The sequence below is a fragment of the Mastigoproctus giganteus genome, chromosome 3, assembly GCF_048544385.1.
Source record: "Mastigoproctus giganteus isolate SK-2022 chromosome 3, ASM4854438v1, whole genome shotgun sequence".
Taxonomy (NCBI): Eukaryota; Metazoa; Arthropoda; class Arachnida; order Uropygi; family Thelyphonidae; genus Mastigoproctus; species Mastigoproctus giganteus.
Genome location: NC_143577.1, coordinates 214,225,412 through 214,248,619, shown reverse-complemented (window position 1 = coordinate 214,248,619; position 23,208 = coordinate 214,225,412). Strand labels below are relative to the sequence as shown.

Genomic DNA, 23,208 nt, shown 5'->3' with positions numbered 1-23,208 from the left:
TGACGCAATATCTCCCAACTGTAGTTATGGAAATTAAAATTGGCATCTTCGAAACGGAAAGAGGTAAATGTCACATTCTTAAATAAAATTATAAATTTAGTGAACGCAAAACATTACGAAAGTTTAATACGTATTTCAGTGCACTAACAGAATGTTCAAATGTAATTATACTACTGATAAAGAAAATACATCGTAATTATCGTAAGATATGAACACATTCAGTAGCAAAACAATAAATTCCGGGTACTGCCGCGAGATTCACGAATACCCCTACACTCTCGCTTTCCCCACTCTTAAAGTGTCTTACCGAACGTCTAACTGTAATTCCATCTGCAGTATTGTCACCATAAACATTTTTTAAGACGCGTATGGATTTCGATAGGCGTCACTTCTTCCTTTGTCAGAAATTCAACCATCACTCTTTGCTTGATACGTACATCTGTAACATCCACCATTTTGAACTATCCGCGTGCTGTACTCACGAGACCGATCACAGCGCCACTCTGTATGGTGAAACTGGAGACCATACAGAGACCATAATGACAGACAAAATCGGTTTGTTAGCTGCACTGGAGAAAAGTTTTCTTATAAGCGTTGTAAGTAAAGTGTGTCCATATTTACTACTAAAGAAAATATGGAGATTTTAATAAATGGAACGGTTGTTTTTGCAGATGACACCTTTTCTTTATTCCCAACTTTTTTTTTCACCAGTTGCACACTTGTCTTTTCACCAGTTGTCAGGAAAAGATACATACGCTGAAATGTAGACCAAATTAATGGAAATTTGTCCAGAACTTGCTGTTCATGAGCTAAACCTTGCTAAAATTCATTTGGATTTCAAAAGAAGTGCTCATTAGGCAGTATTTAGCGTGTTTCCCGAATTCCAAATAACAGGCTATCGGTTGGTACAAAAATATACAGGGATCAAACGCCTCAGAAATAACTAATAGTGAAAATATAAATAGGAAAATAGTTACAATATATTTTTTGCACTAAGTGTTTTATCTTTTCATGAAGTAGGTGTTGGGATTAGCACTCTAGTTGCTGTTGCTCTGACAGAAGATATGTCTTTTCCTGATTACGTTCTAGACAAATGTGACAGAAGACTTTCGTTATCTTTCAGAGATATGAGCAGGGTGGTAGATGGTTCTCATCAACCGGTGAAATACCACCACTTTGCTTATTGCAGGCTTGAAGTGGTGAAACCCATGTTTAGTCACCAGAGCAAAGTTTCCGGCATCCCCTCCCTCTCCATCTCCTTCAACCCATGCTGGTACTAAGTACTATAAGTTTTGATTCCTTTTGTGTTTCTGGTTTTCATAAAAAATCGTTACCAAATATTCAGGTGTGGAAAAGCTGTGGGATTGAAGTCACCTACTTTGAAGGTCAAATGTTGATATATCCTGAAATAACTACTAAAATTCTACAACGAAAAAATAATGTCCTACGGAAGATAGAAAACAAATTACTACGTGGGATTAGGAATGGTATTTTGATTGCAGTACCTGTCTCCTGGTTAAATATGTTAAGTTTTCTGACGTCGTGAGACATGCAGGCCATGATTGACACTTTGTTCGAAAGTCGAGCATTAAGCAATATCTTTTAAGAAAATCAACTTTAGCGCAATTGAAACTGTGAATACCCACAGGGTAAAAAAAGAAAAGAAAAAAAGCACGATCAATCAACAATATGGATTTTGTTGATTCCATATGGAATTTGGAATTTGTTGCCTAAACATAATGAATTCTTTTGTCGCATCTTTCAAAACATCCATTTTTTTTCCCCTTCAAGCGGAACCCTTTGAAACGTCTATTTTTTTTTTTTTTTTTCTTTCTTTTCTTTCTTCGCGTTATTTACGATATGGACTACACTTTTCCATTCATAATTTTCCAATAAAGTTTTATTTTCTTTGAAAACCAGTACAATTTTATGCATAAGTGGACTTAAAACTAATTGAATGTATTTACTTTTTCGTCAAAACTATTTTGTTCAAACGAGACTTAAAGGGAAGTTGGCTAATACCAAGAAATATTTTCATCACAGTGAAGTTTTTGTTAAAACATCGAGTTTTACCGTAAATGATAACAGTAATTTGCAAATGCTTGTAGTGGTAATGACAGGAAATACTTGCAGAAAAGTAGCAGCGTGTTGAGTGCCTTCAAAATTGCAAGTTCTGATATTTATTGATTGGTTCTTCTGTTACCTGTTTCAGATGATAGGTTTTGTGTTTGGGCTGATTTCTACCAATTTCCGTAGGGAGAAAGAAACGAAAGAATCGGAGACGAGGTGGCCGAGTGGTTAAGGCGATGGATTGCTAATCCATTGGGTTATACCCGCATGGGTTCGAATCCCATCCTCGTCGTTTTTGTTTTTATGCTTCCCATTAAAAAGCATTGGTACTGAACTATGATTTTTTCCAGAATCTGATTCCCTAATAAGGATTATACCAGATAGGTCTAAGCCATTAAATTGAAACGGGGACAAAATTCTTCATTGAAGTCGAAACATGACATCTGCGTCTTATTCTTTAGTCAGGGTGACGAATAAGTAAATAGCGTAAGCCACTTTCTATCATCTGAATGATGTCATTATATGGATTTCACATAGAGAGATGTCTCGGACTTTTTAAGGTGTTGCGTTAAATAGTTCACGAAAGCGATTGTATTTAATTCTCTCGCTATTGTGACGACGTATGCACCAATAAGTTCTTTTTTATTACGATTATGATTACTATTTTATTTTGTTTGTGTCTTCAATGAAAGGGGAAAAACGTCCTTTTTTTATCAGTTTTAGAGGTGAGAGGGTTTCACTAATACCACCTGACTATAATTAAAGGAAAGACTGATTTTATTTGAAAAATATAAAACAATACGTCCTCGCATTATTTATAAGCTTTGCTTCCTATAAAGTCATGTGGTATGGCATGCTTTTTAATCAAAATTAAACTTTGACAAAATCAGAGTTGTTCAACCAACTTTTCTGTTTCCTTTTTTTTTTCAATCTATTCAATCTGTTTTTCTGACTCTAGATTCACTGCTATCAATCTCTCAAATCATACACAATTCTCTATGCACAAGGCAGACAAGGTTTAACAGGCCAATGAGGGAAAACTGGAACTACTCACGCATGAGTACCGCTATAGCTGAGTGGTAGGAACACTGGTCATTCTAAATGAAGCGGCATGAATTCAATCCTCGCTGGAACCATCCGTGTTTATTTTTTGTTCCATCACTCTATTCATGTTTCTGATTGCTGTTCTCAAGGCTTTTGAACTTTATTTGAAAAACGATTTAAAAACCTAAGGAATTCGAACCACACTCAGTTCGTAGTAGTCTTCTGTGCAATGAAGTTGTAGCATATGTTTTTAACAACTTCTCAACAACATAATCACAAAATGCGACAGAACCTAGAAACAAAGCTGGAGCAAAAGAATACCCAATTCCACCTAGTTCCTTACAACATTAAAAGGGATAGCAGACCTTACATTTCGCCAAACCTCGCCTATGATGGCATCATAAGTGGCTATCCTTTATCAAACATTTATAACGCTAAAGAAAGAGGAAGTAATTTATTGTTTTTTGTTGTTGTTGTTGTTGTTGTGTTAAAGTTTTGTAATTTCGATGTGACACCTGCGAAAAAGATAAAACAAGCAAACAACGCATGACTGTTGACGTCTGTTAATGATATCAATTTTGCTTTAAAAAGAAGCATCAACACATGAGAGTAGAATTATATAATATATGAAAAAAAGTTGTTCTTGGGTGGGGCGTTACCCCCCATCGGTGTGCCTACGTACATTGCAATTCTTTTTTGTACTGAGAGGGAGGACAGCGACAAAATGAAACCAAAACACACACACGCGCCTTCATTATCAACTTTATATAGTCTGGTATGGACATGTCGGCTCTGATTTAGTTTTCTTGTGTGTACATATAGGGAGACGACCCTTTCCCATTCGATGGGCGGGCATTTTTTTATTCATCTACTAGCGACGAACAATAAACGACAAAGAATATAAGGATATAAACAACACATCCTCGCATGGTTCATAAGCTATGGCACATGACATCATGCGCATGGCACTTTTTGTAATCAAAATTAAACTTCCAACAAAATTTACACTTGTTCAACCGTTTTCTTCTTATTATTATTATTTTAAAACTATTTATTCTGTTTTGTTGTCAGTCTCAGAAGTCATACCAAAACAGAAATATTTCTAAATAAATATGGAAGAGACGGATAAAGGGTTAATGTTTGATATCTTTTGAGGGGAAATCAGATAGAAAGAAGGAGCACATCAATGCCTCCATAGCTCAGTGGTTAGAGCACTGGTCTTGTAAACCAGGGGTCGTGAGTTCAATTCTCACTCGGGGCTGTAAATTTTTTCTTTTTGTAAATTATTATTGTGGGGTTTTTTTTTTTTTTCCCCATTATTCTTCTGATTGCTGTTCGTTGTCTCAATACTTAAGATACTAACAGTTAATAATTTTCAGTTATACGATAAATATTAAGAGTGAACGTTTCTTCATTTCAAAAAATTACAGAAGAAGAAACACACCTGAGGCCTGGGCTCGGCCCCGAGTGCCAAGCGAGTGATCATAGCGATATTTCCAAAGTGATTTGAAAGCGTCTTTTCTCTAAGTGATAGATTGTAGAGATTGTTAAACCCTTCTTTATTTCAAGTTATTTAATTTTGGCTTTTTCTAAATAAAGAACTAAGCTTAGTATCAAGGAAGGAAATACGCCTTTCTTTTTTATATATATATATAACCCATTTCTCTAACAAACTAACCACTAATCTCATATCGCTTGGTCACTGGTGGCACCGCTCCTGCCTCCACGTGGCGGGGCTGGTAGTCTGAGTATTAATATAATACTCAGGGCGAAAAGGAGCAATTATGGATCCATTAATATCACCGACTGTAGAGCCTACGTGCTCGCATGAACTTGAGTCATCTCAAGCAAAAAGAATCAAAAAAGATGATTCTTCACATGACCTACCTGCTTTTCTAATTGTACACTCGTTATCAACGAAACCTCTTAGTAGCTTATCGCCATTTCTTGTGCAGAAAAGCATAGAGGCTGTAGCAGGTACTCCCAAAATTGTCAAACGCCTTCGCTCAGGAGATCTTCTTATAGAGACTTCCAATCCCAGTCATTCTGGACAACTCCTGAAGCAAACGGCCTTCGGAGGCCTTCCCATTTCGGTAACCCCTCACAGAACTTTAAACACCTCAAAGGGAGTCATCTCGGAATGGGACCTCCTTAATGTTTCTGAGGAAGAAATTGCCGAAGAACTTAAAGCACAACGTGTTGTCGGAGCTAAGAGAATTATGGCCAAACAAGATGGTGTCCTTACACCCACAAGAAATGTTATCCTTACCTTCAGCAGTCCGAATCTCCCAGAATCAGTAAAAGCTGGCTACCTTTCCTGTAAGATCCGACCCTATATACCAAATCCACTTAGATGCTTTAAATGCCAGAAGTATGGCCATTCTCAAACAGCATGCCAAGGTAAAGCAATCTGTCCCCTGTGTGGCTCATCAGACCATTCCCAAACTGAATGTACAGCTGCAACGCCAAAGTGTCCCAATTGCCAGGGTACTCACCCCGCATATTCTACAACTTGCGAATTATGGAAAACGGGAAAGAAAATAATGAAGTACAAGGTAGAGAAAAATGTATCTTACCAAGAGGCACGTAAACAGATATTAAATGTGATGCCTGCCAAAACATACTCCAATGCAGTCAAAAACACTAAAGAATTTTCTACACAGACTTATATTACTATTCCTCCTAAATTATCTCTGATTCAATGGGCTAGATCCATCCTTGCGGAGGGTGAGACACTAACAGCAACAAAGACAAAGAGTCCATCAAATTCTACTAATACAAAGCCATCCAAGCCACAACAAGACATTCCAAACTCAGGTACATTATTAAAAGAGAAAGATGTTCATCGTACACAAAACAAACCAACTGAACGAACCATGGAAATCGATGAGAAATTAGACAATGATGATGCTGTTCTCATGCTTCATGCTGATGATGAGATGGATATCACTCGCCCAGTGTTTTCAAAACGAGAGAAATATAAACAGGATCGAGGGAAAAACAAACGATCAGACCAATCCATCTAACCTAAACCCAAGTAATGCAGAAAATTATTCAATGGAATTGTAGAGGACTAAGAAGCAATCTTGACGAATTAAAATACCTAATGCACCAGCATGATCCTGCATGTATTTGTCTACAGGAAACTTATTTATCATCAAATTATAGCCCACACTTCTCACGGTATACACTATATAGACGTGACAGATGTTCTGATTCTCCAGCAAGAGGAGGAGTAGCAATATTAGTTCGTAGTAATGTACCATCGAAACCCGTTCAGCTTTCCACTAATCTAGAAGCAATAGCCGTTCGTATTGTCCTTGGGATTAATCTCACTCTTGTCTCCATTTATATTCCACCAAACGTACCATGTTCCACTGCAGAACTTGATAATTTACTTAATCAACTACCCCAACCTATATGCTTTCTAGGTGATCTAAATGCTCATCATCCTTTGTGGGGTTCCCCGAACATGGATCGTAGAGGGAGGATGATCGAAACTCTACTTGATAACCATCTATATGTTCCTCGTCCTTGTATCCTAGTGTTGATTGGAAAGTATTAACTGACCTTCACAATAGTGATCACTTTCCTATAATTTGCAAAATACAGACGGATACAAACTATACATCTAACCAAAGAATTACGTGGAATTTTCACCGAGCTAACTGGGAGAAGTTTTCGAAAACAGTGCAGTTTGATAACCAATTGATTCTTACTGCATCATTTAATAACGCCAATAGACACATAGTAGAAGAATTACTTGGAGCTGCTGACAGTGCAATACCTAAAGTTAACATTACAAAACAAAGGTATAATAGTTGGTGGACAAGGGACTGCTTTCTTGCCAAAAGGAAACAAAACAAAGCTTGGAACATTTTTCGCCGAAATGCTACAATGGAGAATCTTATAAATTATAAACGGCTGAAAGCTGAAGCACGCCGAATTCGTAGGAAAGCTAAACAGGATGCGTGGATTCGATTCAGTTCTACCATCTCCAGAAACACTGACCCCAGAATAATTTGGAGAAAGATCCGTATCCTCAGTGGAAAGTATCAACAGACCAAAGCCCCAATCCTGTCCTGGAAAGGAACAGATATTTCCTCTCCAACTGATATTGCAGAGGCTTTAGCAGAAACATTTGCAGTCACTTCATCATCTCAATCTTATGAAGACTCATTTAGACGCAAAAAAATGTCCATGGAAAAATATAAAATTAACTTTGTTACAAAACAATCTCATTCTTATAACCTTCCGTTCACAATGAATGAACTTAATGAAGCTCTCCAGAATTCTAGAAATAGTTCTGCTGGACCAGATGGCATTTTCTACATAATGATTCGACACCTCAACTCAAACTCGAAATCTTCACTACTGAAATTTTACAACAGAATCTTTGAGGAGAATGTTTATCCTGATACATGGCATCAGTCAGTTGTAATAGCCATAACGAAACCTGGGAAAGATGCTTCCTCCCCCAATAGTTATCGTCCTATATCTTTGACAAGCTGTTTAGGAAAGATAATAGAAAAGATGGTTCATAAGAGACTTGTCTGGATTGTTGAAGATCAAAATGCTATATCATGCCATCAATTTGGTTTCCGCCGTAACAGGTGTACAACTGATGTCCACATCAAGGTTGAAGCTCATATTCGAAATGCTTTTCTTAAGAAACAGCACATGGTAATGATAACGTTCGATATTACCAAAGCATTCGATACAACCTGGAGATATGGAATTCTCCAAGACTTATACAAACTTGGACTGAGAGGTAACCTGCCTAGATTCATTCAGAATTTTCTTCACCTCAGGACCTTTCAAGTAAGATTCCAGAATGAGCTGTCCAAAATTCACACACAGGAAGAAGGAGTCCCTCAGGGATCGATTTTAAGTGCCACACTCTTTGCATTACGTACCAGTAGCATTATAAGAGACATCCCAGCCACGGTAGAAGTTTATATGTATGCAGATGATCTTGCTATTTCCTGTCAATCATCGAATATGGCTACCATTGAAAGACAACTACAGATAGCAATAAACAAAATTGAAACTTGGACAGAAAGCAACGGCTATCAATTAACCGAGGGGAAAACAGCAGCAATACACTTCTGTAAATTACGATCGCTTCATCCGGAACCTGTATTAAAACTGAAAGGCAGAGAAATACCGATGACAGACTGCATAAGATTATTGGGTCTGAATTTAGACACCAAATTAAATTTCCGTAAACATGTGACCTATCTACGAACTACGTGCCTCCAGAAACTAAACATCCTTCGTGCAGTATCCTCAACATCTTGGGGTGCTGACAGACAGTCATTGCTGAATTTATATCGTTCTCTAATCCGGTCACGATTAGACTATGGAGCCATAGTATATGCATCAGCAAAAAACAGCATCTTACGGTCCGTGAACACCATTCAACACAGTGCCCTTCGATCAGCACTAGGCGCCTTCAGAACCTCGCCAGTTCAAAGCTTGTATATAGAAGCACACGACCCTCCGCTTTATCTTAGAAGACAACGCCTACTCTGCCAATACGCTGCCAAAATAAGAAGCTTTCCAACTCACCCTTGTTGGGTATATCTCAACCAACCTTTATGGTCAACACTATATGAATCCAAACCTAATGAACCCAGACCTGCTGGAATTCGTCTTCAAGAACTAATAAAAAAGTGGAAACTCGATCTCAATAAAATTGCGGAAAGTGCAAATATGCCTTTACCTCCATGGAATAGACATCATATAAACATTGATCTTTACTTCGCTCAGTGCCCAAAAAATACCATTCCACTATGTAATATCCGACAGTTGCATGCCAACCATACTTCGCAACACACTGGAAAACTAATAATCTATACAGATGGATCTAAAACCCAATCACATGTAGGTGCAGCAACCGTGTTCCCTTCGCATGTAATTTCAAAATCCCTTCCAGTTGAGTGCAGCATTCTATCTGCAGAACTGTATGCTATACAGCTTGCATTAAGTGAAATATGTCAACAGTCATCCCTCTCTGTTTTAATATACTCGGACTCACTAAGTGCTATTTCAGCCATACAGGGTAAACGACATTCTCGTCACCCTCTTCTACAAGAAATTGAGTTTTTAATCAACCTTTGTCAAAAGAAACACTCTGAAATAACTCTTTGCTGGATCCCAGGACACTGCGGAATAGAAGGCAATGAAAAAGCAGACATTGTAGCTAAGTCAGCATCAGAACTGCCAAACAGAACAAAGCTAGTACCACACACTGATTTTAGTCAAATCGTTATTAGAGAAAGTGAAAATGAATGGGCCCAAATATGGAAAAATGAAGTCAACAATAAACTACATGAAATAAAACCTAATCCAGAAATATGGAACTCAAGCATCAGAGAGAGTCGCAGAGAAGAAGTAATACTTGCCAGATTGAGAATTGGCCATACTCATCTTACTCATTTTCATCTATTGGCAAACAAAAATCCCCCACTCTGTTTTCAATGCCAAGTTCAACTTACAGTAAAACACATTCTTTTGGTATGCCCTCGATTCAGAAATTCCAGATTGCTTTGTTTTCAGAGTTTATGCAATAACCAGAATCAAGTTACTCTTCAACAGATCTTAGACAGCTCTGCGAATATAGGTGAATTATTTAATTTTATTCGGCAAATCAGATTTGATAAACAAATCTGAAAAAATGTTTGATTTACATTAAAAACTTGGAAAGACACATCTTGGCCATTGATGCCCTTGTGTCTTAAAACCCTTAAACAACAACAACAACAGCCTGGGCTCAGGGCACCGGGCGCATCCACAGGTGGTGGATAGTGGAGTGGCCTTCGGATATGGAGATTTGGAAGTTAGCTGCGAATACCCAATAAGATGGCGCTATCAAGACGTGAATGAAAATTTCCCAAGTCTTAGAACGACACCATGACAAGTTAGAACCGCCATAAGTCCTACTGGGAGAAGAAAATTCCAAAATAAAATTATCTGGTAGAGGGCAGCAGTAATCACCTACCGGGACGTAGGCGGAGAAGTGGACTTCAATTCGGCTCGTTTTCGGATCAGTTCAGGTGTAGTCGAACCAACGGATGGAGGTACTGCAGTGCAGAAAGCAAGGGGAAACTACTGCACTATACTTCTCAAGAACAATCGCCATGGCTAGTACATCGAGAGAGAGAGAGATGGCCCCGAATCCTCGACGTGTCTTAAATAGACAGGGGTGCTAAGAATCCCTGGATGGCAAAAACTTTCGTTAGGAAAAATAGGAACATGGAACGTTAAAACCTTATATGAAGCTGGGGAACTATGGAAATATCACATTAATATTAATGTGATACAAATTTATGCACCTGCAGCGGATAAGAGTGGTTGGTTGATGTTATTGAAGAATTCTGTTGAAAGACATCACAAGTAACACTAAAAAACGATGAAGTAAATATCATCGTGGGAGACTTAATGCTAAAATCGGCAAAGGAAAGGTATTGACATTGTACGTGATTTTGGTCGGGGTTTACGAAATGAGCGAAGAGATCGGAAGGATCTCCTCGCACGAGATCGAAAAGAAATACATTGGAGAGTACCCACCAGTAATGTATTTACTTTCCACACGAACCTGGAATTTAGATACCTGTAAAGAAATAGAACAGTCTTCCTCTTGGACATCAACATTATAGGAGTATAACTAAGTTTTCCGACAACAGGGGAGTTATGGAAATGCACTCCAGCGCCCGGCTAGCTCAGTCGGTAAAGCACGAGACTCTTAATCTCGGGGTTGTGGGTTCGAGCCCCACGTTGGGCGGTACGATGTTTTTTTTACATTCACTTGTGAGGCAGGACAGTAGTCGTGAAAAGGAAGATTGTAATTAGCATTACACAGTCTTGCCTTTCAATGGCTGCTGTTGCATAGCACACTCTTCAAATCTTTTGGTGCACGAAATTCGAATTAATATCTATAAAGTCATAACACAATTGGGCACTACGCCGAGAAGAAGACTGCAACGTGATTGGTCACCACACCCTTTTTAATAAGAATCAGTATTAAAATGACTAGCACGTGCTGAGAACTAAATCACAATATCTTCAACGGTTGTGGGGGTTATCGAAACAAGCAGTATGTTCTTTCTCTGTTCCAAGTTCAGTTGTTTTCTGGTTGATGCAATATCTCCCAACTGTAGTTATGGAAATTAAAATTGGCATCTTTGAAACGGAAAGAGGTAAACGTCACATTCTTATATAAAATTATAAATTTAGTGAACGCAAAACATTACGAAAGTTTAATACGTATTTCAGTGCACTAACAGAATGTTCAAATGTAATTATACTACTGATAAAGAAAATACATCGTAATTATCTTAAGATATGAACACATTCAGTAGCAAAACAATAAATTCAGGGTACTGTCGCGAGATTCACGAATACCCCTACCCTCTCGCTTTCCCCACTCTTAAAGTGTCTTACCGAACGTCTAACAGTAATCACATCTGCAGTATAGTCACCATAAACATTTTTTAAGACGCGTATGGATTTCGATAGGCGTCACTTCTTCCTTTGTCAGAAATTCAACCATCACTCTTTGCTTGATACGTACATCTGTAACATCCACCATTTTGAACTATCCGTGTGCTGGACTCACGAGACCGATCACAGCGCCACTCTGTATGGTGAAACTGGAGACCATACAGAGACCATAATGACAGACAAAATCGGTTTGTTAGCTGCACTGGAGAAAAGTTTTCTTATAAGCGTTGTAAGTAAAGTGTGTCCATATTTACCACTAAAGAAAATATGGAGATTTTAATAAATGGAACGGTTGTTTTTGCAGATGACACCTTTTCTTTATTCCCAACTGTTTTTTTCACCAGTCGCACACTTGTCTTTTCACCAGTTGTCAAGAAAAGATACATACGCTGAAATGTAGACCAAATTAATGGAAATTTGTCCGGAACTTGCTGTTCACGAGCTAAACCTTGCTAAAATTCACTTGCATTTCAAAACAAGTGCTCATTAGGCAGTATTTAGCGTGTTTCCCGAATTCCAAATAACAGGCTGTCGGTTGGTACAAAAATATACAGGGATCAAACGCCTCAGAAATAACTAATAGTGAAAATATAAATAGGAAAATAGTTACAATATATTTTTTGCACTAAGTGTTTTATCTTTTCATGAAGTAGGTGTTGGGATTAGCACTCTAGTTGCTGTTGCTCTGACAGAAAATATGTCTTTTCCTGATTACGTTCTAGACAAATGTGACAGAAGACTTTCGTTATCTTTCAGAGATATGAGCAGGGTGGTAGATGGTTCTCATCAACCGGTGCAATACCACCACTTTGCTTATTGCAGGCTTGAAGTGGTGAAACCCATGTTTAGTCACCAGAGCAAAGTTTCCGGCATCCCCTCCCTCTCCATCTCCTTCAACCCATGCTGGTACTAAGTACTATAAGTTTTTGATACCTTTTGTGTTTCTGGTTTTCATAAAAAATCGTTACCAAATATTCAGGTGTGGAAAAGCTGTGGGATTGAAGTCACCTACTTTGAAGGTCAAATGTTGATATATTCTGAAATAACTACTAAAATTCTACAACGAAAAAATAATATCCTACGGAAGATAGAAAACAAATTACTACGTGGGATTAGGAATGGTATTTTGATTGCAGTACCTGTCTCCTGGTTAAATATGTTAAGTTTTCTGACGTCGTGAGACATGCAGGCCATGATTGACACTTTGTTCGAAAGTCGAGCATTAAGCAATATCTTTTAAGAAAATCAACTTTAGCGCAATTGAAACTGTGAATACCACAGGGTAAAAAAAAAAAAAGAAAGAAAAGCACGATCAATCAACAATATGAAATTTGTTGATTCCATATGGAATTTGGAATTTGGAATTTGTTGCCTAAACATAATGAATTCTTTTGTCGCATCTTTCAAAACATCCATTTTTTTTCCCCTTCAAGCGGAACCCTTTGAAACGTCTATTTTTTTTTTTTTTCTTTCTTTTCTTTCTTCGCGTTATTTACGATATGGACTACACTTTTCCATTCATAATTTTCCAATAAAGTTTTATTTTCTTTGAAAACCAGTACAATTTTATGCATAAGTGGACTTAAAACTAATTGAATGTATTTACTTTTTCGTCAAAACTATTTTGTTCAAACGAGACTTAAAGGGAAGTTGGCTAAGACCAAGAAATATTTTCATCACAGTGAAGTTTTTGTTAAAACATTGAGTTTTACCGTAAATGATAACAGTAATTTGCAAATGCTTGTAGTGGTAATGACAGGAAATACTTGCAGAAAAGTAGCAGCGTGTTGAGTGCCTTCAAAATTGCAAGTTCTGATATTTATTGATTGGTTCTTCTGTTACCCATTTCAGATGATAGGTTTTGTGTTTGGGCTGATTTCTGCCAATCTCTGTAAGGAGAAAGAAACGAAAGAATCGGAGACGAGGTGGCCGAGTGGTTAAGGCGATGGATTGCTAATCCATTGGGTTATACCCGCATGGGTTCGAATCCCATCCTCGTCGTTTTTGTTTTTATGCTTCCCATTAAAAAGCATTGGTACTGAACTATGATTTTTTCCAGAATCTGATTCCCTAATAAGGATTATACCAGATAGGTCTAAGCCATTAAATTGAAACGGGGACAAAATTCTTCATTGAAGTCGAAACATGACATCTGCTTCTTATTCTTTAGTCAGGGTGACGAACAAGTAAGCCACTTTCTATCATCTGAATGATGTCATTATATGGATTTCACATAGAGAGATGTCTCGGACTTTTTAAGGTGTTGCGTTAAATAGTTCACGAAAGCGATTGTATTTAATTCTCTCGCTATTGTGAAGACGTATGCACCAATAAGTTCTTTTTTATTACGATTATGATTACTATTTTATTTTGTTTGTGTCTTCAATGAAAGGGGAAAAACCTCCTTTTTTTTTATCAGTTTTAGAGGTGAGAGGGTTTCACTAATACCACCTGACTATAATTAAATGAAAGAGTGATTTTATTTGAAAAATATAAAACAATACGTCCTCGCATTATTTATAAGCAGTTTTACTTCCTATAAAGTCATGCAGTATGGTTTTTAATGGTTTTTAATCAAAATTAAAATTTGACAAAATCAGAGTTGTTCAGCCAGTTTCTTTTTTGTTTCGTTTTTTTTTTTTTTTTCAGTCTATTCAATCTGTTTTTCTGACTCTAGCTACACCACTGCTATCAGTGGTGTAGCTAGAGTCAGAAAAACAGCTACACCACTGCTATCAGTCTCTCAAATCATACACAATTCTCTATGCACAAGGCAGACAAGGTTTAACAGGCCAATGAGGGAAAACTGGAACTACTCAGGCATGAGTACCGCTATAGCTCAGTGGTAGGAACACTGGTCATTCTAAATGAAGCGGCATGAATTCAATCCTCGCTGGAAGCCATCCGTGTTTATTTTTTGTTCCATCACTCTACTCATGTTTCTGATTGCTGTTCTCAAGGGTTTTGAACTTTCTTTATTTTAAAAACAAAAACGTATAAGAGTCTTGAACCGTATTTATTTTAAAAACAAAAGCTTGGAAAATAACATCGACTAGCTCAGTCTGTACAGCAAGAGACTTTTAGCCGCCCAACGTAGAGGTCGAACCCACAACCCCCGCCCTGCGTTGGGAGATTTTTGCTCTCTCTCTCTCTCTCTCTCTCTCTCTCTCTCTCTCTCTCTCTCTCTCTCATTCCGTGTATATGGAGTTGTGCAAGTTGCTCATACATAGTGTTCGAATGCACGCGAAATATGACCAAATTCTTGTAGTCTCTATCTTATAAATTCTTCTATGTGTGTCTATGTGTCTATCATATAGTATAACCCACTCCACTCATGTTCAATGCAGAAATTGCGCCCACTTATGTTCAAGGCACACATTGTGTCCATAGACGCAGTGGCAATACATATTTAAGGAGCAGGCACGCTGAAAGATCCAGAGAGGCCTAATTTCTTTTTTAATTCATGGCCTCCAGCCATAATAAAAAAAAATCCATGAAAAGAAAGTAGGGTGCAAGACATTTTTATTTAACAAATGTTTTTCTCGCCTTTTTCTGCGCAAATGCGTTATTATTGAGAAAAAAATTATTTGAAAAACGATTTAAAAACCTAAGGAATTCGAACCACACTCAGTTCGTAGTAGTCTTCTGTGCTATGAAGTTGTAGCATATGTTTTTAACAACTTCTCAACAACATAATCACAAAATGGGACAGAACCTAGAAACAAAGCTGGAGTAAAGAATACCCAATTCCACCTAGTTCGTTACAACATTAAAAGGGATAGCAGACCTTACATTTCGCCAAACCTCGCCTATGATCTCATCAGTGGCAATCCTTTATCAAACATTTATAACACTAAAGAAACAGGAACTCATTTATCGTTTTTTGTTGTTGTTGTTGTTGTTGTGTTAAAGTTTTGTAATTTCGAGGTGACACCTGCGAAAAAGATAAAACAAGCAAACAACGCATGACTGTTGACGTCTGTTAATGATATCAATTTCGCTTTAAAAAGAAGCATCAACACATGAGAGTAGAATTATATAATATAAGAAAAAAAGTCGTTCTTGGGAGGGGCATTAGCCCCCATCGGTGTGCCTACGTACATTGCAATTCTTTTTTGTACTGAGAGGGAGGACAGAGACAAAATGAAACCAAAACACACACACGCGCCTTCATTATCAACTTTATATAGTCTGGTATGGACATGTCGGCTCTGATTTAGTTTTCTTGTGTGTTCACTATTTCAAGTAACATTTCCGCATATAGGGAGACGACCCTTTCCCATTCGATGGGCGGGCATTTTTTTATTCATCTACTAGCGACGAACAATAAACGACAAAGAATATAAGGATATAAACAACACATCCTCGCATGGTTTATAAGCTATGTCACATGACATCATGCGCATGGTACGTTTTGTAATCAAAATTAAACTTCGACAAAATTACACTTGTTCAACCATTGTATTATTATTATTATTATTATTATCTTAAAACTATTTATTCTGTTTTGTTGTCAGTCTCAGAAGTCATACCAAAACAGAAATATTTTTAAAAACCGTAAATATGGAAGAGACGGATAAAGGGTTTGATATCTTTTGAGGGGAAATCAGATAGAAAGAAGGAGCACATCAATGCCTCCATAGCTCAGTGGTTAGAGCACTGGTCTTGTAAACCAGGGGTCGTGAGTTCAATTCTCACTGGGGGCTGTAAATTTTTTCTTTTTGTAAATTATTATTGTGGGTTTTTTTTTTCCCCATTATTCTTCTGATTGCTGTTCGTTGTCTCAATACTTAAGATACTAACAGTTAATAATTTTCAGTTATACGATAAATATTAAGGGTGAACGTTTCTTCATTTCAAAAAATTACAGAAGAAGAAACACACCTGAGGCCTGGGCTCAGGGCACCGGGCGCATCCACAGGTGGTGGATAGTGGAATGGCCTTCGGATATGGAGATTTGGAAGTTAGCTGCGAATACCCAATAAGGTGGCGCTATCAAGACGTGAATGAAAAGTTCCAGAGGCGGATTTAACGGCGGGCGCACCGGGCGCGCGCCCTGGGCCCCGACTTCTGAAGGGCCCACGCAAAACCCCAACCAATTAGTTGAACATATTAGTTGAACTAACAGTTGAACTAATATGTTCAACTATTAGTTCAAAACTTTGTGATTATTATTTTTTTAATTATTATTATTTATTAATTTTATTATTTTTATTATTTTTATTTTTTATTTTTTATTTTTTATTTTTTTATATTTTTATTATTTTTATTTTTTATTTTTTATTTTTTTATATTTTTATTATTTTTATTTTTATTATTATTATTATTTTTTTTTTTTTTGGCTGGTGCAGCATAAGCCATAGGCTTTCTTGCACCATGCGGCCGTTACTAATACTAATTATATTATACATATATTATATTCAAATTTTATTGGAAATAAAACATTAATAGTACATAATATTTTTTATTTATTTAAAAAAATGGTTAACATGTATTTTTATTTTCCCTGTCTCTCTCTTTTTTTAAGGTGCCCAATATTTTCTTCTGCACCCGGGGCCTCAACCGACCTTAATCCGCTCCTAAAAAGTTCCCAAGTCTTACAACCATGACAAGTTAGAACCGCCATAAGTCCTACTGGGAGAAGAAAATTCCAAAATAAAATTATCTGGTAGAGGGCAGCAGTAATCACCTACCGGGACGTAGGCGGAGAAGTGAACTTCAACTCGGCTCGTTTTCGGATTAGTTCAGGTGTAGTCGAACCAACGGATGGAGGTACTGCAGTGCAGAAAGCAAGGGGAAACTACTGCACTATACGTCTCAAGAACAATCGCCATGGCTAGAGAGATGGCCCCGAATCTTCGGCGTGTCTTAAACAGACAGGGGTGCTAAGAATCCCCGGGTGGCAAAAACTTTCGTTAGGAAAAATAGGAACATGGAACCTTATATGAAGCTGGGGAACTATGGGAATAAAACGTCGTGGAGTAGAAATTCTCGATTTAAGTGAGACCAGATGGACTAATTCAGGAATTTGCCATTCTGACAGTACTGTCTTATACTATTCTGGGACAGGAGACAATACCCACCAAAATGGTGTGGGAATTATGATTCTCATACCATTTTGGATCCACGATTCACTGTAGAAATCAGTAGCCAATTTTATTCCATACTAGGATCGCATCCTTGTGTTACAACTGCAGGATAACCAATTAATATTAATGTGATACAAATTTATGCACCTGCAGCGGATAAGAGTGGTTGATGTTATTGAAGAATTCTGTTGAAAGACATCACAAGTAACACTAAAAAACAATGAAGTAAATATCATCGTGGGAGATTTAATGCTAAAATCGGCAAAGGAAAGGTATTGACATTGTAGGTGATTTTGGTCGGGGTTTACGAAATGAGCGAAGAGATCGAAAGTATCTCCTCGGACGAGATCGAAAAGAAATACCTTGGAGAGTACCCACCAATAATGTATTTACTTTCCACACGAACCTGGAATTTATATACTTGTAAAGAAATAGAAGTCTTCCTCTTGGACATCAACATTATAGGAGTATAATTAAGTTTTCCGACAACAGGGGAGTTCTGAAAGTCCACTCCAGCGCCCGGCTAGCTCAGTCGGTAGAGCACGAGACTCTTAATCTCGGGGTCGTGGGTTCGAGCCCCACGTTGGGCGGTAAAATGTTTTTTAACATTCACTTGTGAGGCAGGACAGTAGTCGTGAAAAGGAAGATTGTAATTAGCATTACACAGTCTTGCCTTTCAATGGCTGCTGTTGCATAGCACACTCTTCAAATCTTTTGGTGCACGAAATTCGAATTACGATGCACGATTGGTCACCACACCCTTTTTAATAACAATCAGTATTAAAATGACTAGCACGTGCTGAGAACTAAATCACAATATCTTCAACGGTTGTGGGGGTTACCGAAACAAGCAGTATTTTCTTTCTCTGTTCGAAGTTGAGTTGTTTTCCGGTTGACGCAATATCTCCCAACTGTAGTTATGGAAATTAAAATTGGCATCTTCGAAACGGAAAGAGGTAAATGTCACATTCTTAAATAAAATTATAAATTTAGTGAACGCAAAACATTACGAAAGTTTAATACGTATTTCAGTGCACTAACAGAATGTTCAAATGTAATGATACTACTGATAAAGAAAATACTCGTAATTATCGTAAGATATGAACACATTCAGTAGCAAAACAATAAATTCCGGGTACTGCCGCGAGATTCACGAATACCCCTACCCTCTCGCTTTCCCCACTCTTAAAGTGTCTTACCGAACGTCTAACTGTAATCACATGTACAGTATTGTCACCATAAACATTTTTTAAGACGCGTATGGATTTCGATAGGCGTCACTTCTTCCTTTGTCAGAAATTCAACCATCACTCTTTGCTTGATACGTACATCTGTAACATCCACCATTTTGAACTATCCGTGTGCTGTACTCACGAGACCGATCACAGCGCCACTCTGTATGGTGAAACTGGAGACCATACAGAGACCATAATGACAGACAAAATCGGTTTGTTAGCCGCACTGGAGAAAGGTTTTCTTATAAGCGTTGTAAGTAAAGTGTGTCCATATTTACCACTAAAGAAAATATGGAGATTTTAATAAATGGAACGGTTGTTTTTGCAGATGACACCTTTTCTTTATTCCCAACTGTTTTTTTCACCAGTCGCACACTTGTCTTTTCACCAGTTGTCAAGAAAAGATACATACGCTGAAATGTAGACCAAATTAATGGAAATTTGTCCGGAACTTGCTGTTCACGAGCTAAACCTTGCCAAAATTCATTTGGATTTCAAAAGAAGTGCTCATTAGGCAGTATTTAGCGTGTTTCCCGAATTCCAAATAACAGGCTGTCGGTTGGTACAAAAATATACAGGGATCAAACGCCTCAGAAATAACTAATAGTGAAAATATAAATAGGAAAATAGTTACAATATATTTTTTGCACTCAGTGAAGTAGGTGTTGGGATTAGCACTCTAGTTGCTGTTGCTCTGACAGAAGATATGTCTTTTCCTGATTACGTTCTAGACAAATGTGACAGAAGACTTTCGTTATCTTTCAGAGATATGAGCAGGGTGGTAGATGGTTCTCATCAACCGGTGCAATACCACCACTTTGCTTATTGCAGGCTTGAAGTGGTGAAACCCATGTTTAGTCACAGAGCAAAGTTTCCGGCATCCCCTCCCTCTCCATCTCCTTCAACCCAAGCTGGTACTAAGTACTATAAGGTTTGATACCTTTTGTATTTCCGGTATTCATAAAAAATCGTTACCAAATATTCAGGTGTGGAAAAGCTGTGGGATTGAAGTCACCTACTTTCAAGGTCAAATGTTGATATATTCTGAAATAACTACTAAAATTCTACAACGAAAAAATAATGTCCTACGGAAGATAGAAAACAAATTACTACGTGGGATTAGGAATGGTATTTTGATTGCAGTACCTGTCTCCTGTTTAAATATGTTAAGTTTTCTGACGTCGTGAGACATGCAGGCCATGATTGGAACTTTGTTCGAAAGTCAAGCATTAAGCAATATTTTTTAAGAAAACTCAACTTTAGCGCAATTCAATCTGTGAATACTACAGGGTAAAAAAAAAGAAAGAAAAGCACGATCAATCAACAATATGGAATTTGTTGCCTAAACATAATGAATTCTTTTGTCGCATCTTTCAAAACATCCATTTTTTTTCCCTTCAAGAAAATAAATAGACGTTTCAAAGGGAACCCTTTGAAACGTCTATTTTTTTTCTTTCCTTCTCCTTCGTTCCTTCGCGTTATTTACGATATGTACTACACTTTTCCATTCATAATTTTCCAATAAAGTTTTGTTTTCTTTGAAAACCAGTACAATTTTATGCATAAGTGGACTTAAAAATAATTGAATATATTTACTTTTTCGTCAAAACTATTTTGTTCAAACGAGACTTAAAGGGAAGTTGGCTGAGACCTAGAAATATTTTCATCACAGTGACGGTTTTGTTAAAACATTATTCGTTTAATAACGGAGTTTTACCGTAAATGATAACAGTAATTTGCCAATGCTTGTAGTGGTAATGATAGGAAATAATTGCAGAAAAGTAGCAGCGTGTTGAGTGCCTTCAAAATTGCAAGTTCTGATATTTATTGATTAGTTCTTCTGTTACCTGTTTCAGATGATAGGTTTTGTGTTTGGGCTGATTTCTACCAATCTCCGTAGGGAGAAAGAAACGAAAGAATCGGAGACGAGGTGGCCGAGCGGTTAAGGCGATGGATTGCTAATCCATTGGGTTATACCCGCATGGGTTTGAATCCCATCCTCGTCGTTTTTGTTTTTATGCTTCCCATTAAAAAGCATTGGTACTGAACTATGATTTTTTCCAGAATCTGATTCCCTAATAAGGATTACACCAGATAGATCTAAGCCATTAAATTGAAACGGGGAGAAAATTCTTCATCGAAGTCGAAACATGACATCTGCTTCTTATTCTTTAGTCAGGGTGACGAACAAGTAAATAGCGTAAACCACTTTCTAACATCTGAATGATGTCATTATATGGATCTCACATAGAGAGAGAGATGTCTCGGACTTTTTAAGGTGTTGCGTTAAATAGTTCACGAAAGCAATTGTATTTAATTCTCTCGCTATTGTGAAGATGTATGCACCAATAAGTTCGTTACTGCCAATTGCAAGGAATACATACCATCTTTCCTCTTCTCATTATCATTATTAATTGCTTTGCCCTATTAATTAATTAACAACAGCAATGTGTCATTTGTTTTTAGAGTTGAAAGTCAGGCTCATAATAGGCAATGATGTCGATAGAACGAACAGAAAACAGATAATTCAATAATAATAATAATAATAATAATATGTTAGTGAAACTCGAACTGTAAACGTGAGTTGCTTTTCAAATGTTTATTTTGTAATATGAAACTTCGTAGAAGTGCACGCGTATCTGAATTTGATGACAGTTGATGCAAGTAAACAAATGCCGGGTGCTTTTCTCTGCCCATCAATAAGATGAGGAAAACAGCACATCTTCATCTACACATCGAAGGATGTATTTTAGAAATTGTAAATAATAATTATAATTAAAATTACAATTACAATTAACGGCGTAACAAAGTAATTATAGTTATGATTTCACCTTGCGTTTTCGTGATTGTAAAGAACAAAAGGTGTTTTCTTTATTGTTTATGAATTTCGCTTTTTGACCAGCAAAATGTGAAGATGACGGTCACAAGTCATCACAGAACACGACGTTAGTCCCTCGACACACGAAATCTTGAACTGGGAGGACTACACCAAGTATTAAACAATACCACCAAAAGAAAGCGTACATGCGTATTGAATCAGTCGAGAGTGTGGTGGAGAGATGGGGTGCCTTTCCCAATCCAGGTGCAAGAAAATTAGCCATTCAAAATTTTAGTATTATTATTAGTATCAGTGGCAAATGATGTAAAAAAGCAAGCTTATAATACAGCATCAGCAAAAAAAACAACATAATTTCACGTTGCCTGTCCATCCACTCCAGTTTATCTATTTCTTCCTTGAATTTATTCAAACTGTCTAATTGAGCTGTCTAAGTCTTTGAATGGATTCAGCACGCTCAATGATGGAATCCTTCCTCATGATCAAACTACACACATGAGAGAACATAAATTCAAATTGGATAAGGATGGTTGCAGGAGAGATGATTTATTGTTGGAACAAACTTCCATCTATTGTGGAAGTGGGTAGTTTGAGTTCTTACTAAGTATGAGTACAGTACCCTTGTGTTCCCTTCACCAATCTCGTTGCCCTTCTCTGTACCCGTTCCAGCAGATATAGATCCTTTCTAAAATGAGGCCTCCGGGTCTCTATGTAGTGCTCAACATGCAGGCTAACCATTGCCTTGTACAATTGGATAATCAACTGCTAGTAAAATTCCTGTATATCACCGACAACGTCCCATGAGCTCTCCTAGCAGTCTCTGTCTGTACTGCTCACCCCCAGGTGTTTTTCATTTTCCACTACCCTAATTTTTTTTTTTTTTATGAAGACTCCAAACACGAAAGATATCAAGACCTACAGTACTTAGTACCGTGAATGGGTTGAAGGAGATGGGGAAGGAGGGAGGGGATGCCGGAAACTTTGCTCTGATGACTAAACACAGGTTTCACCACTTCAAGCCTCCAAAAGCAGTACCACACAGTTGGTATGTTAATCTGGGATTAATGCTACCCATGTTAAACTTCAATTGCCATTTCTCAGCACATCTGCCTAATTTTTGTAATCTTGGTGTAGTGGCATACCTTAATTACTACCATTACTGTCTTTGTATACGAACTTGTGTGTAACTGAACGCAATGGGACTTGATCCCGTTAGACAATTGTAGCTATTTTCTGTTTCACAGAAGAAAACTTAACCAGTTTATACCTGTTTCAGGTAACCGTGACGCATAAAAATAGGTTAATGATATTAATAGCACTTAACCGTTATGTAAATTTGAATTAATTAATTCTTTATGTGAGGCTAACTTATGGAAGGTCTGGAACAATAAACGTTAGAAATGTTTTTCGTATTAATTGTATTTTATAT

General features: G+C 37.4%; 7 non-coding genes across 7 annotated transcripts; all 7 read left to right on the top strand.

Moving 5' to 3' along the window:
• The first annotated feature begins 2,280 nt into the window (after window positions 1-2,280).
• On the top strand, window positions 2,281-2,362 carry TRNAS-GCU (transfer RNA serine (anticodon GCU)). The gene has a single exon. It is a non-coding gene; the product is annotated as a tRNA-Ser (tRNA).
• Window positions 2,363-4,302: 1,940 nt separating this feature from the next.
• Window positions 4,303-4,375, top strand: TRNAT-UGU (transfer RNA threonine (anticodon UGU)). Its single transcript has one exon. It is a non-coding gene; the product is annotated as a tRNA-Thr (tRNA).
• Window positions 4,376-10,827: 6,452 nt separating this feature from the next.
• TRNAK-CUU (transfer RNA lysine (anticodon CUU)) lies at window positions 10,828-10,900 on the top strand. Its single transcript has one exon. It is a non-coding gene; the product is annotated as a tRNA-Lys (tRNA).
• Window positions 10,901-13,538: 2,638 nt separating this feature from the next.
• Window positions 13,539-13,620, top strand: TRNAS-GCU (transfer RNA serine (anticodon GCU)). Its single transcript has one exon. It is a non-coding gene; the product is annotated as a tRNA-Ser (tRNA).
• A 2,632-nt stretch (window positions 13,621-16,252) lies between these two features.
• Window positions 16,253-16,325, top strand: TRNAT-UGU (transfer RNA threonine (anticodon UGU)). Its single transcript has one exon. It is a non-coding gene; the product is annotated as a tRNA-Thr (tRNA).
• Window positions 16,326-18,225: 1,900 nt separating this feature from the next.
• TRNAK-CUU (transfer RNA lysine (anticodon CUU)) lies at window positions 18,226-18,298 on the top strand. The gene has a single exon. It is a non-coding gene; the product is annotated as a tRNA-Lys (tRNA).
• A 2,569-nt stretch (window positions 18,299-20,867) lies between these two features.
• Window positions 20,868-20,949, top strand: TRNAS-GCU (transfer RNA serine (anticodon GCU)). Its single transcript has one exon. It is a non-coding gene; the product is annotated as a tRNA-Ser (tRNA).
• The last annotated feature ends 2,259 nt before the right edge of the window (window positions 20,950-23,208 follow it).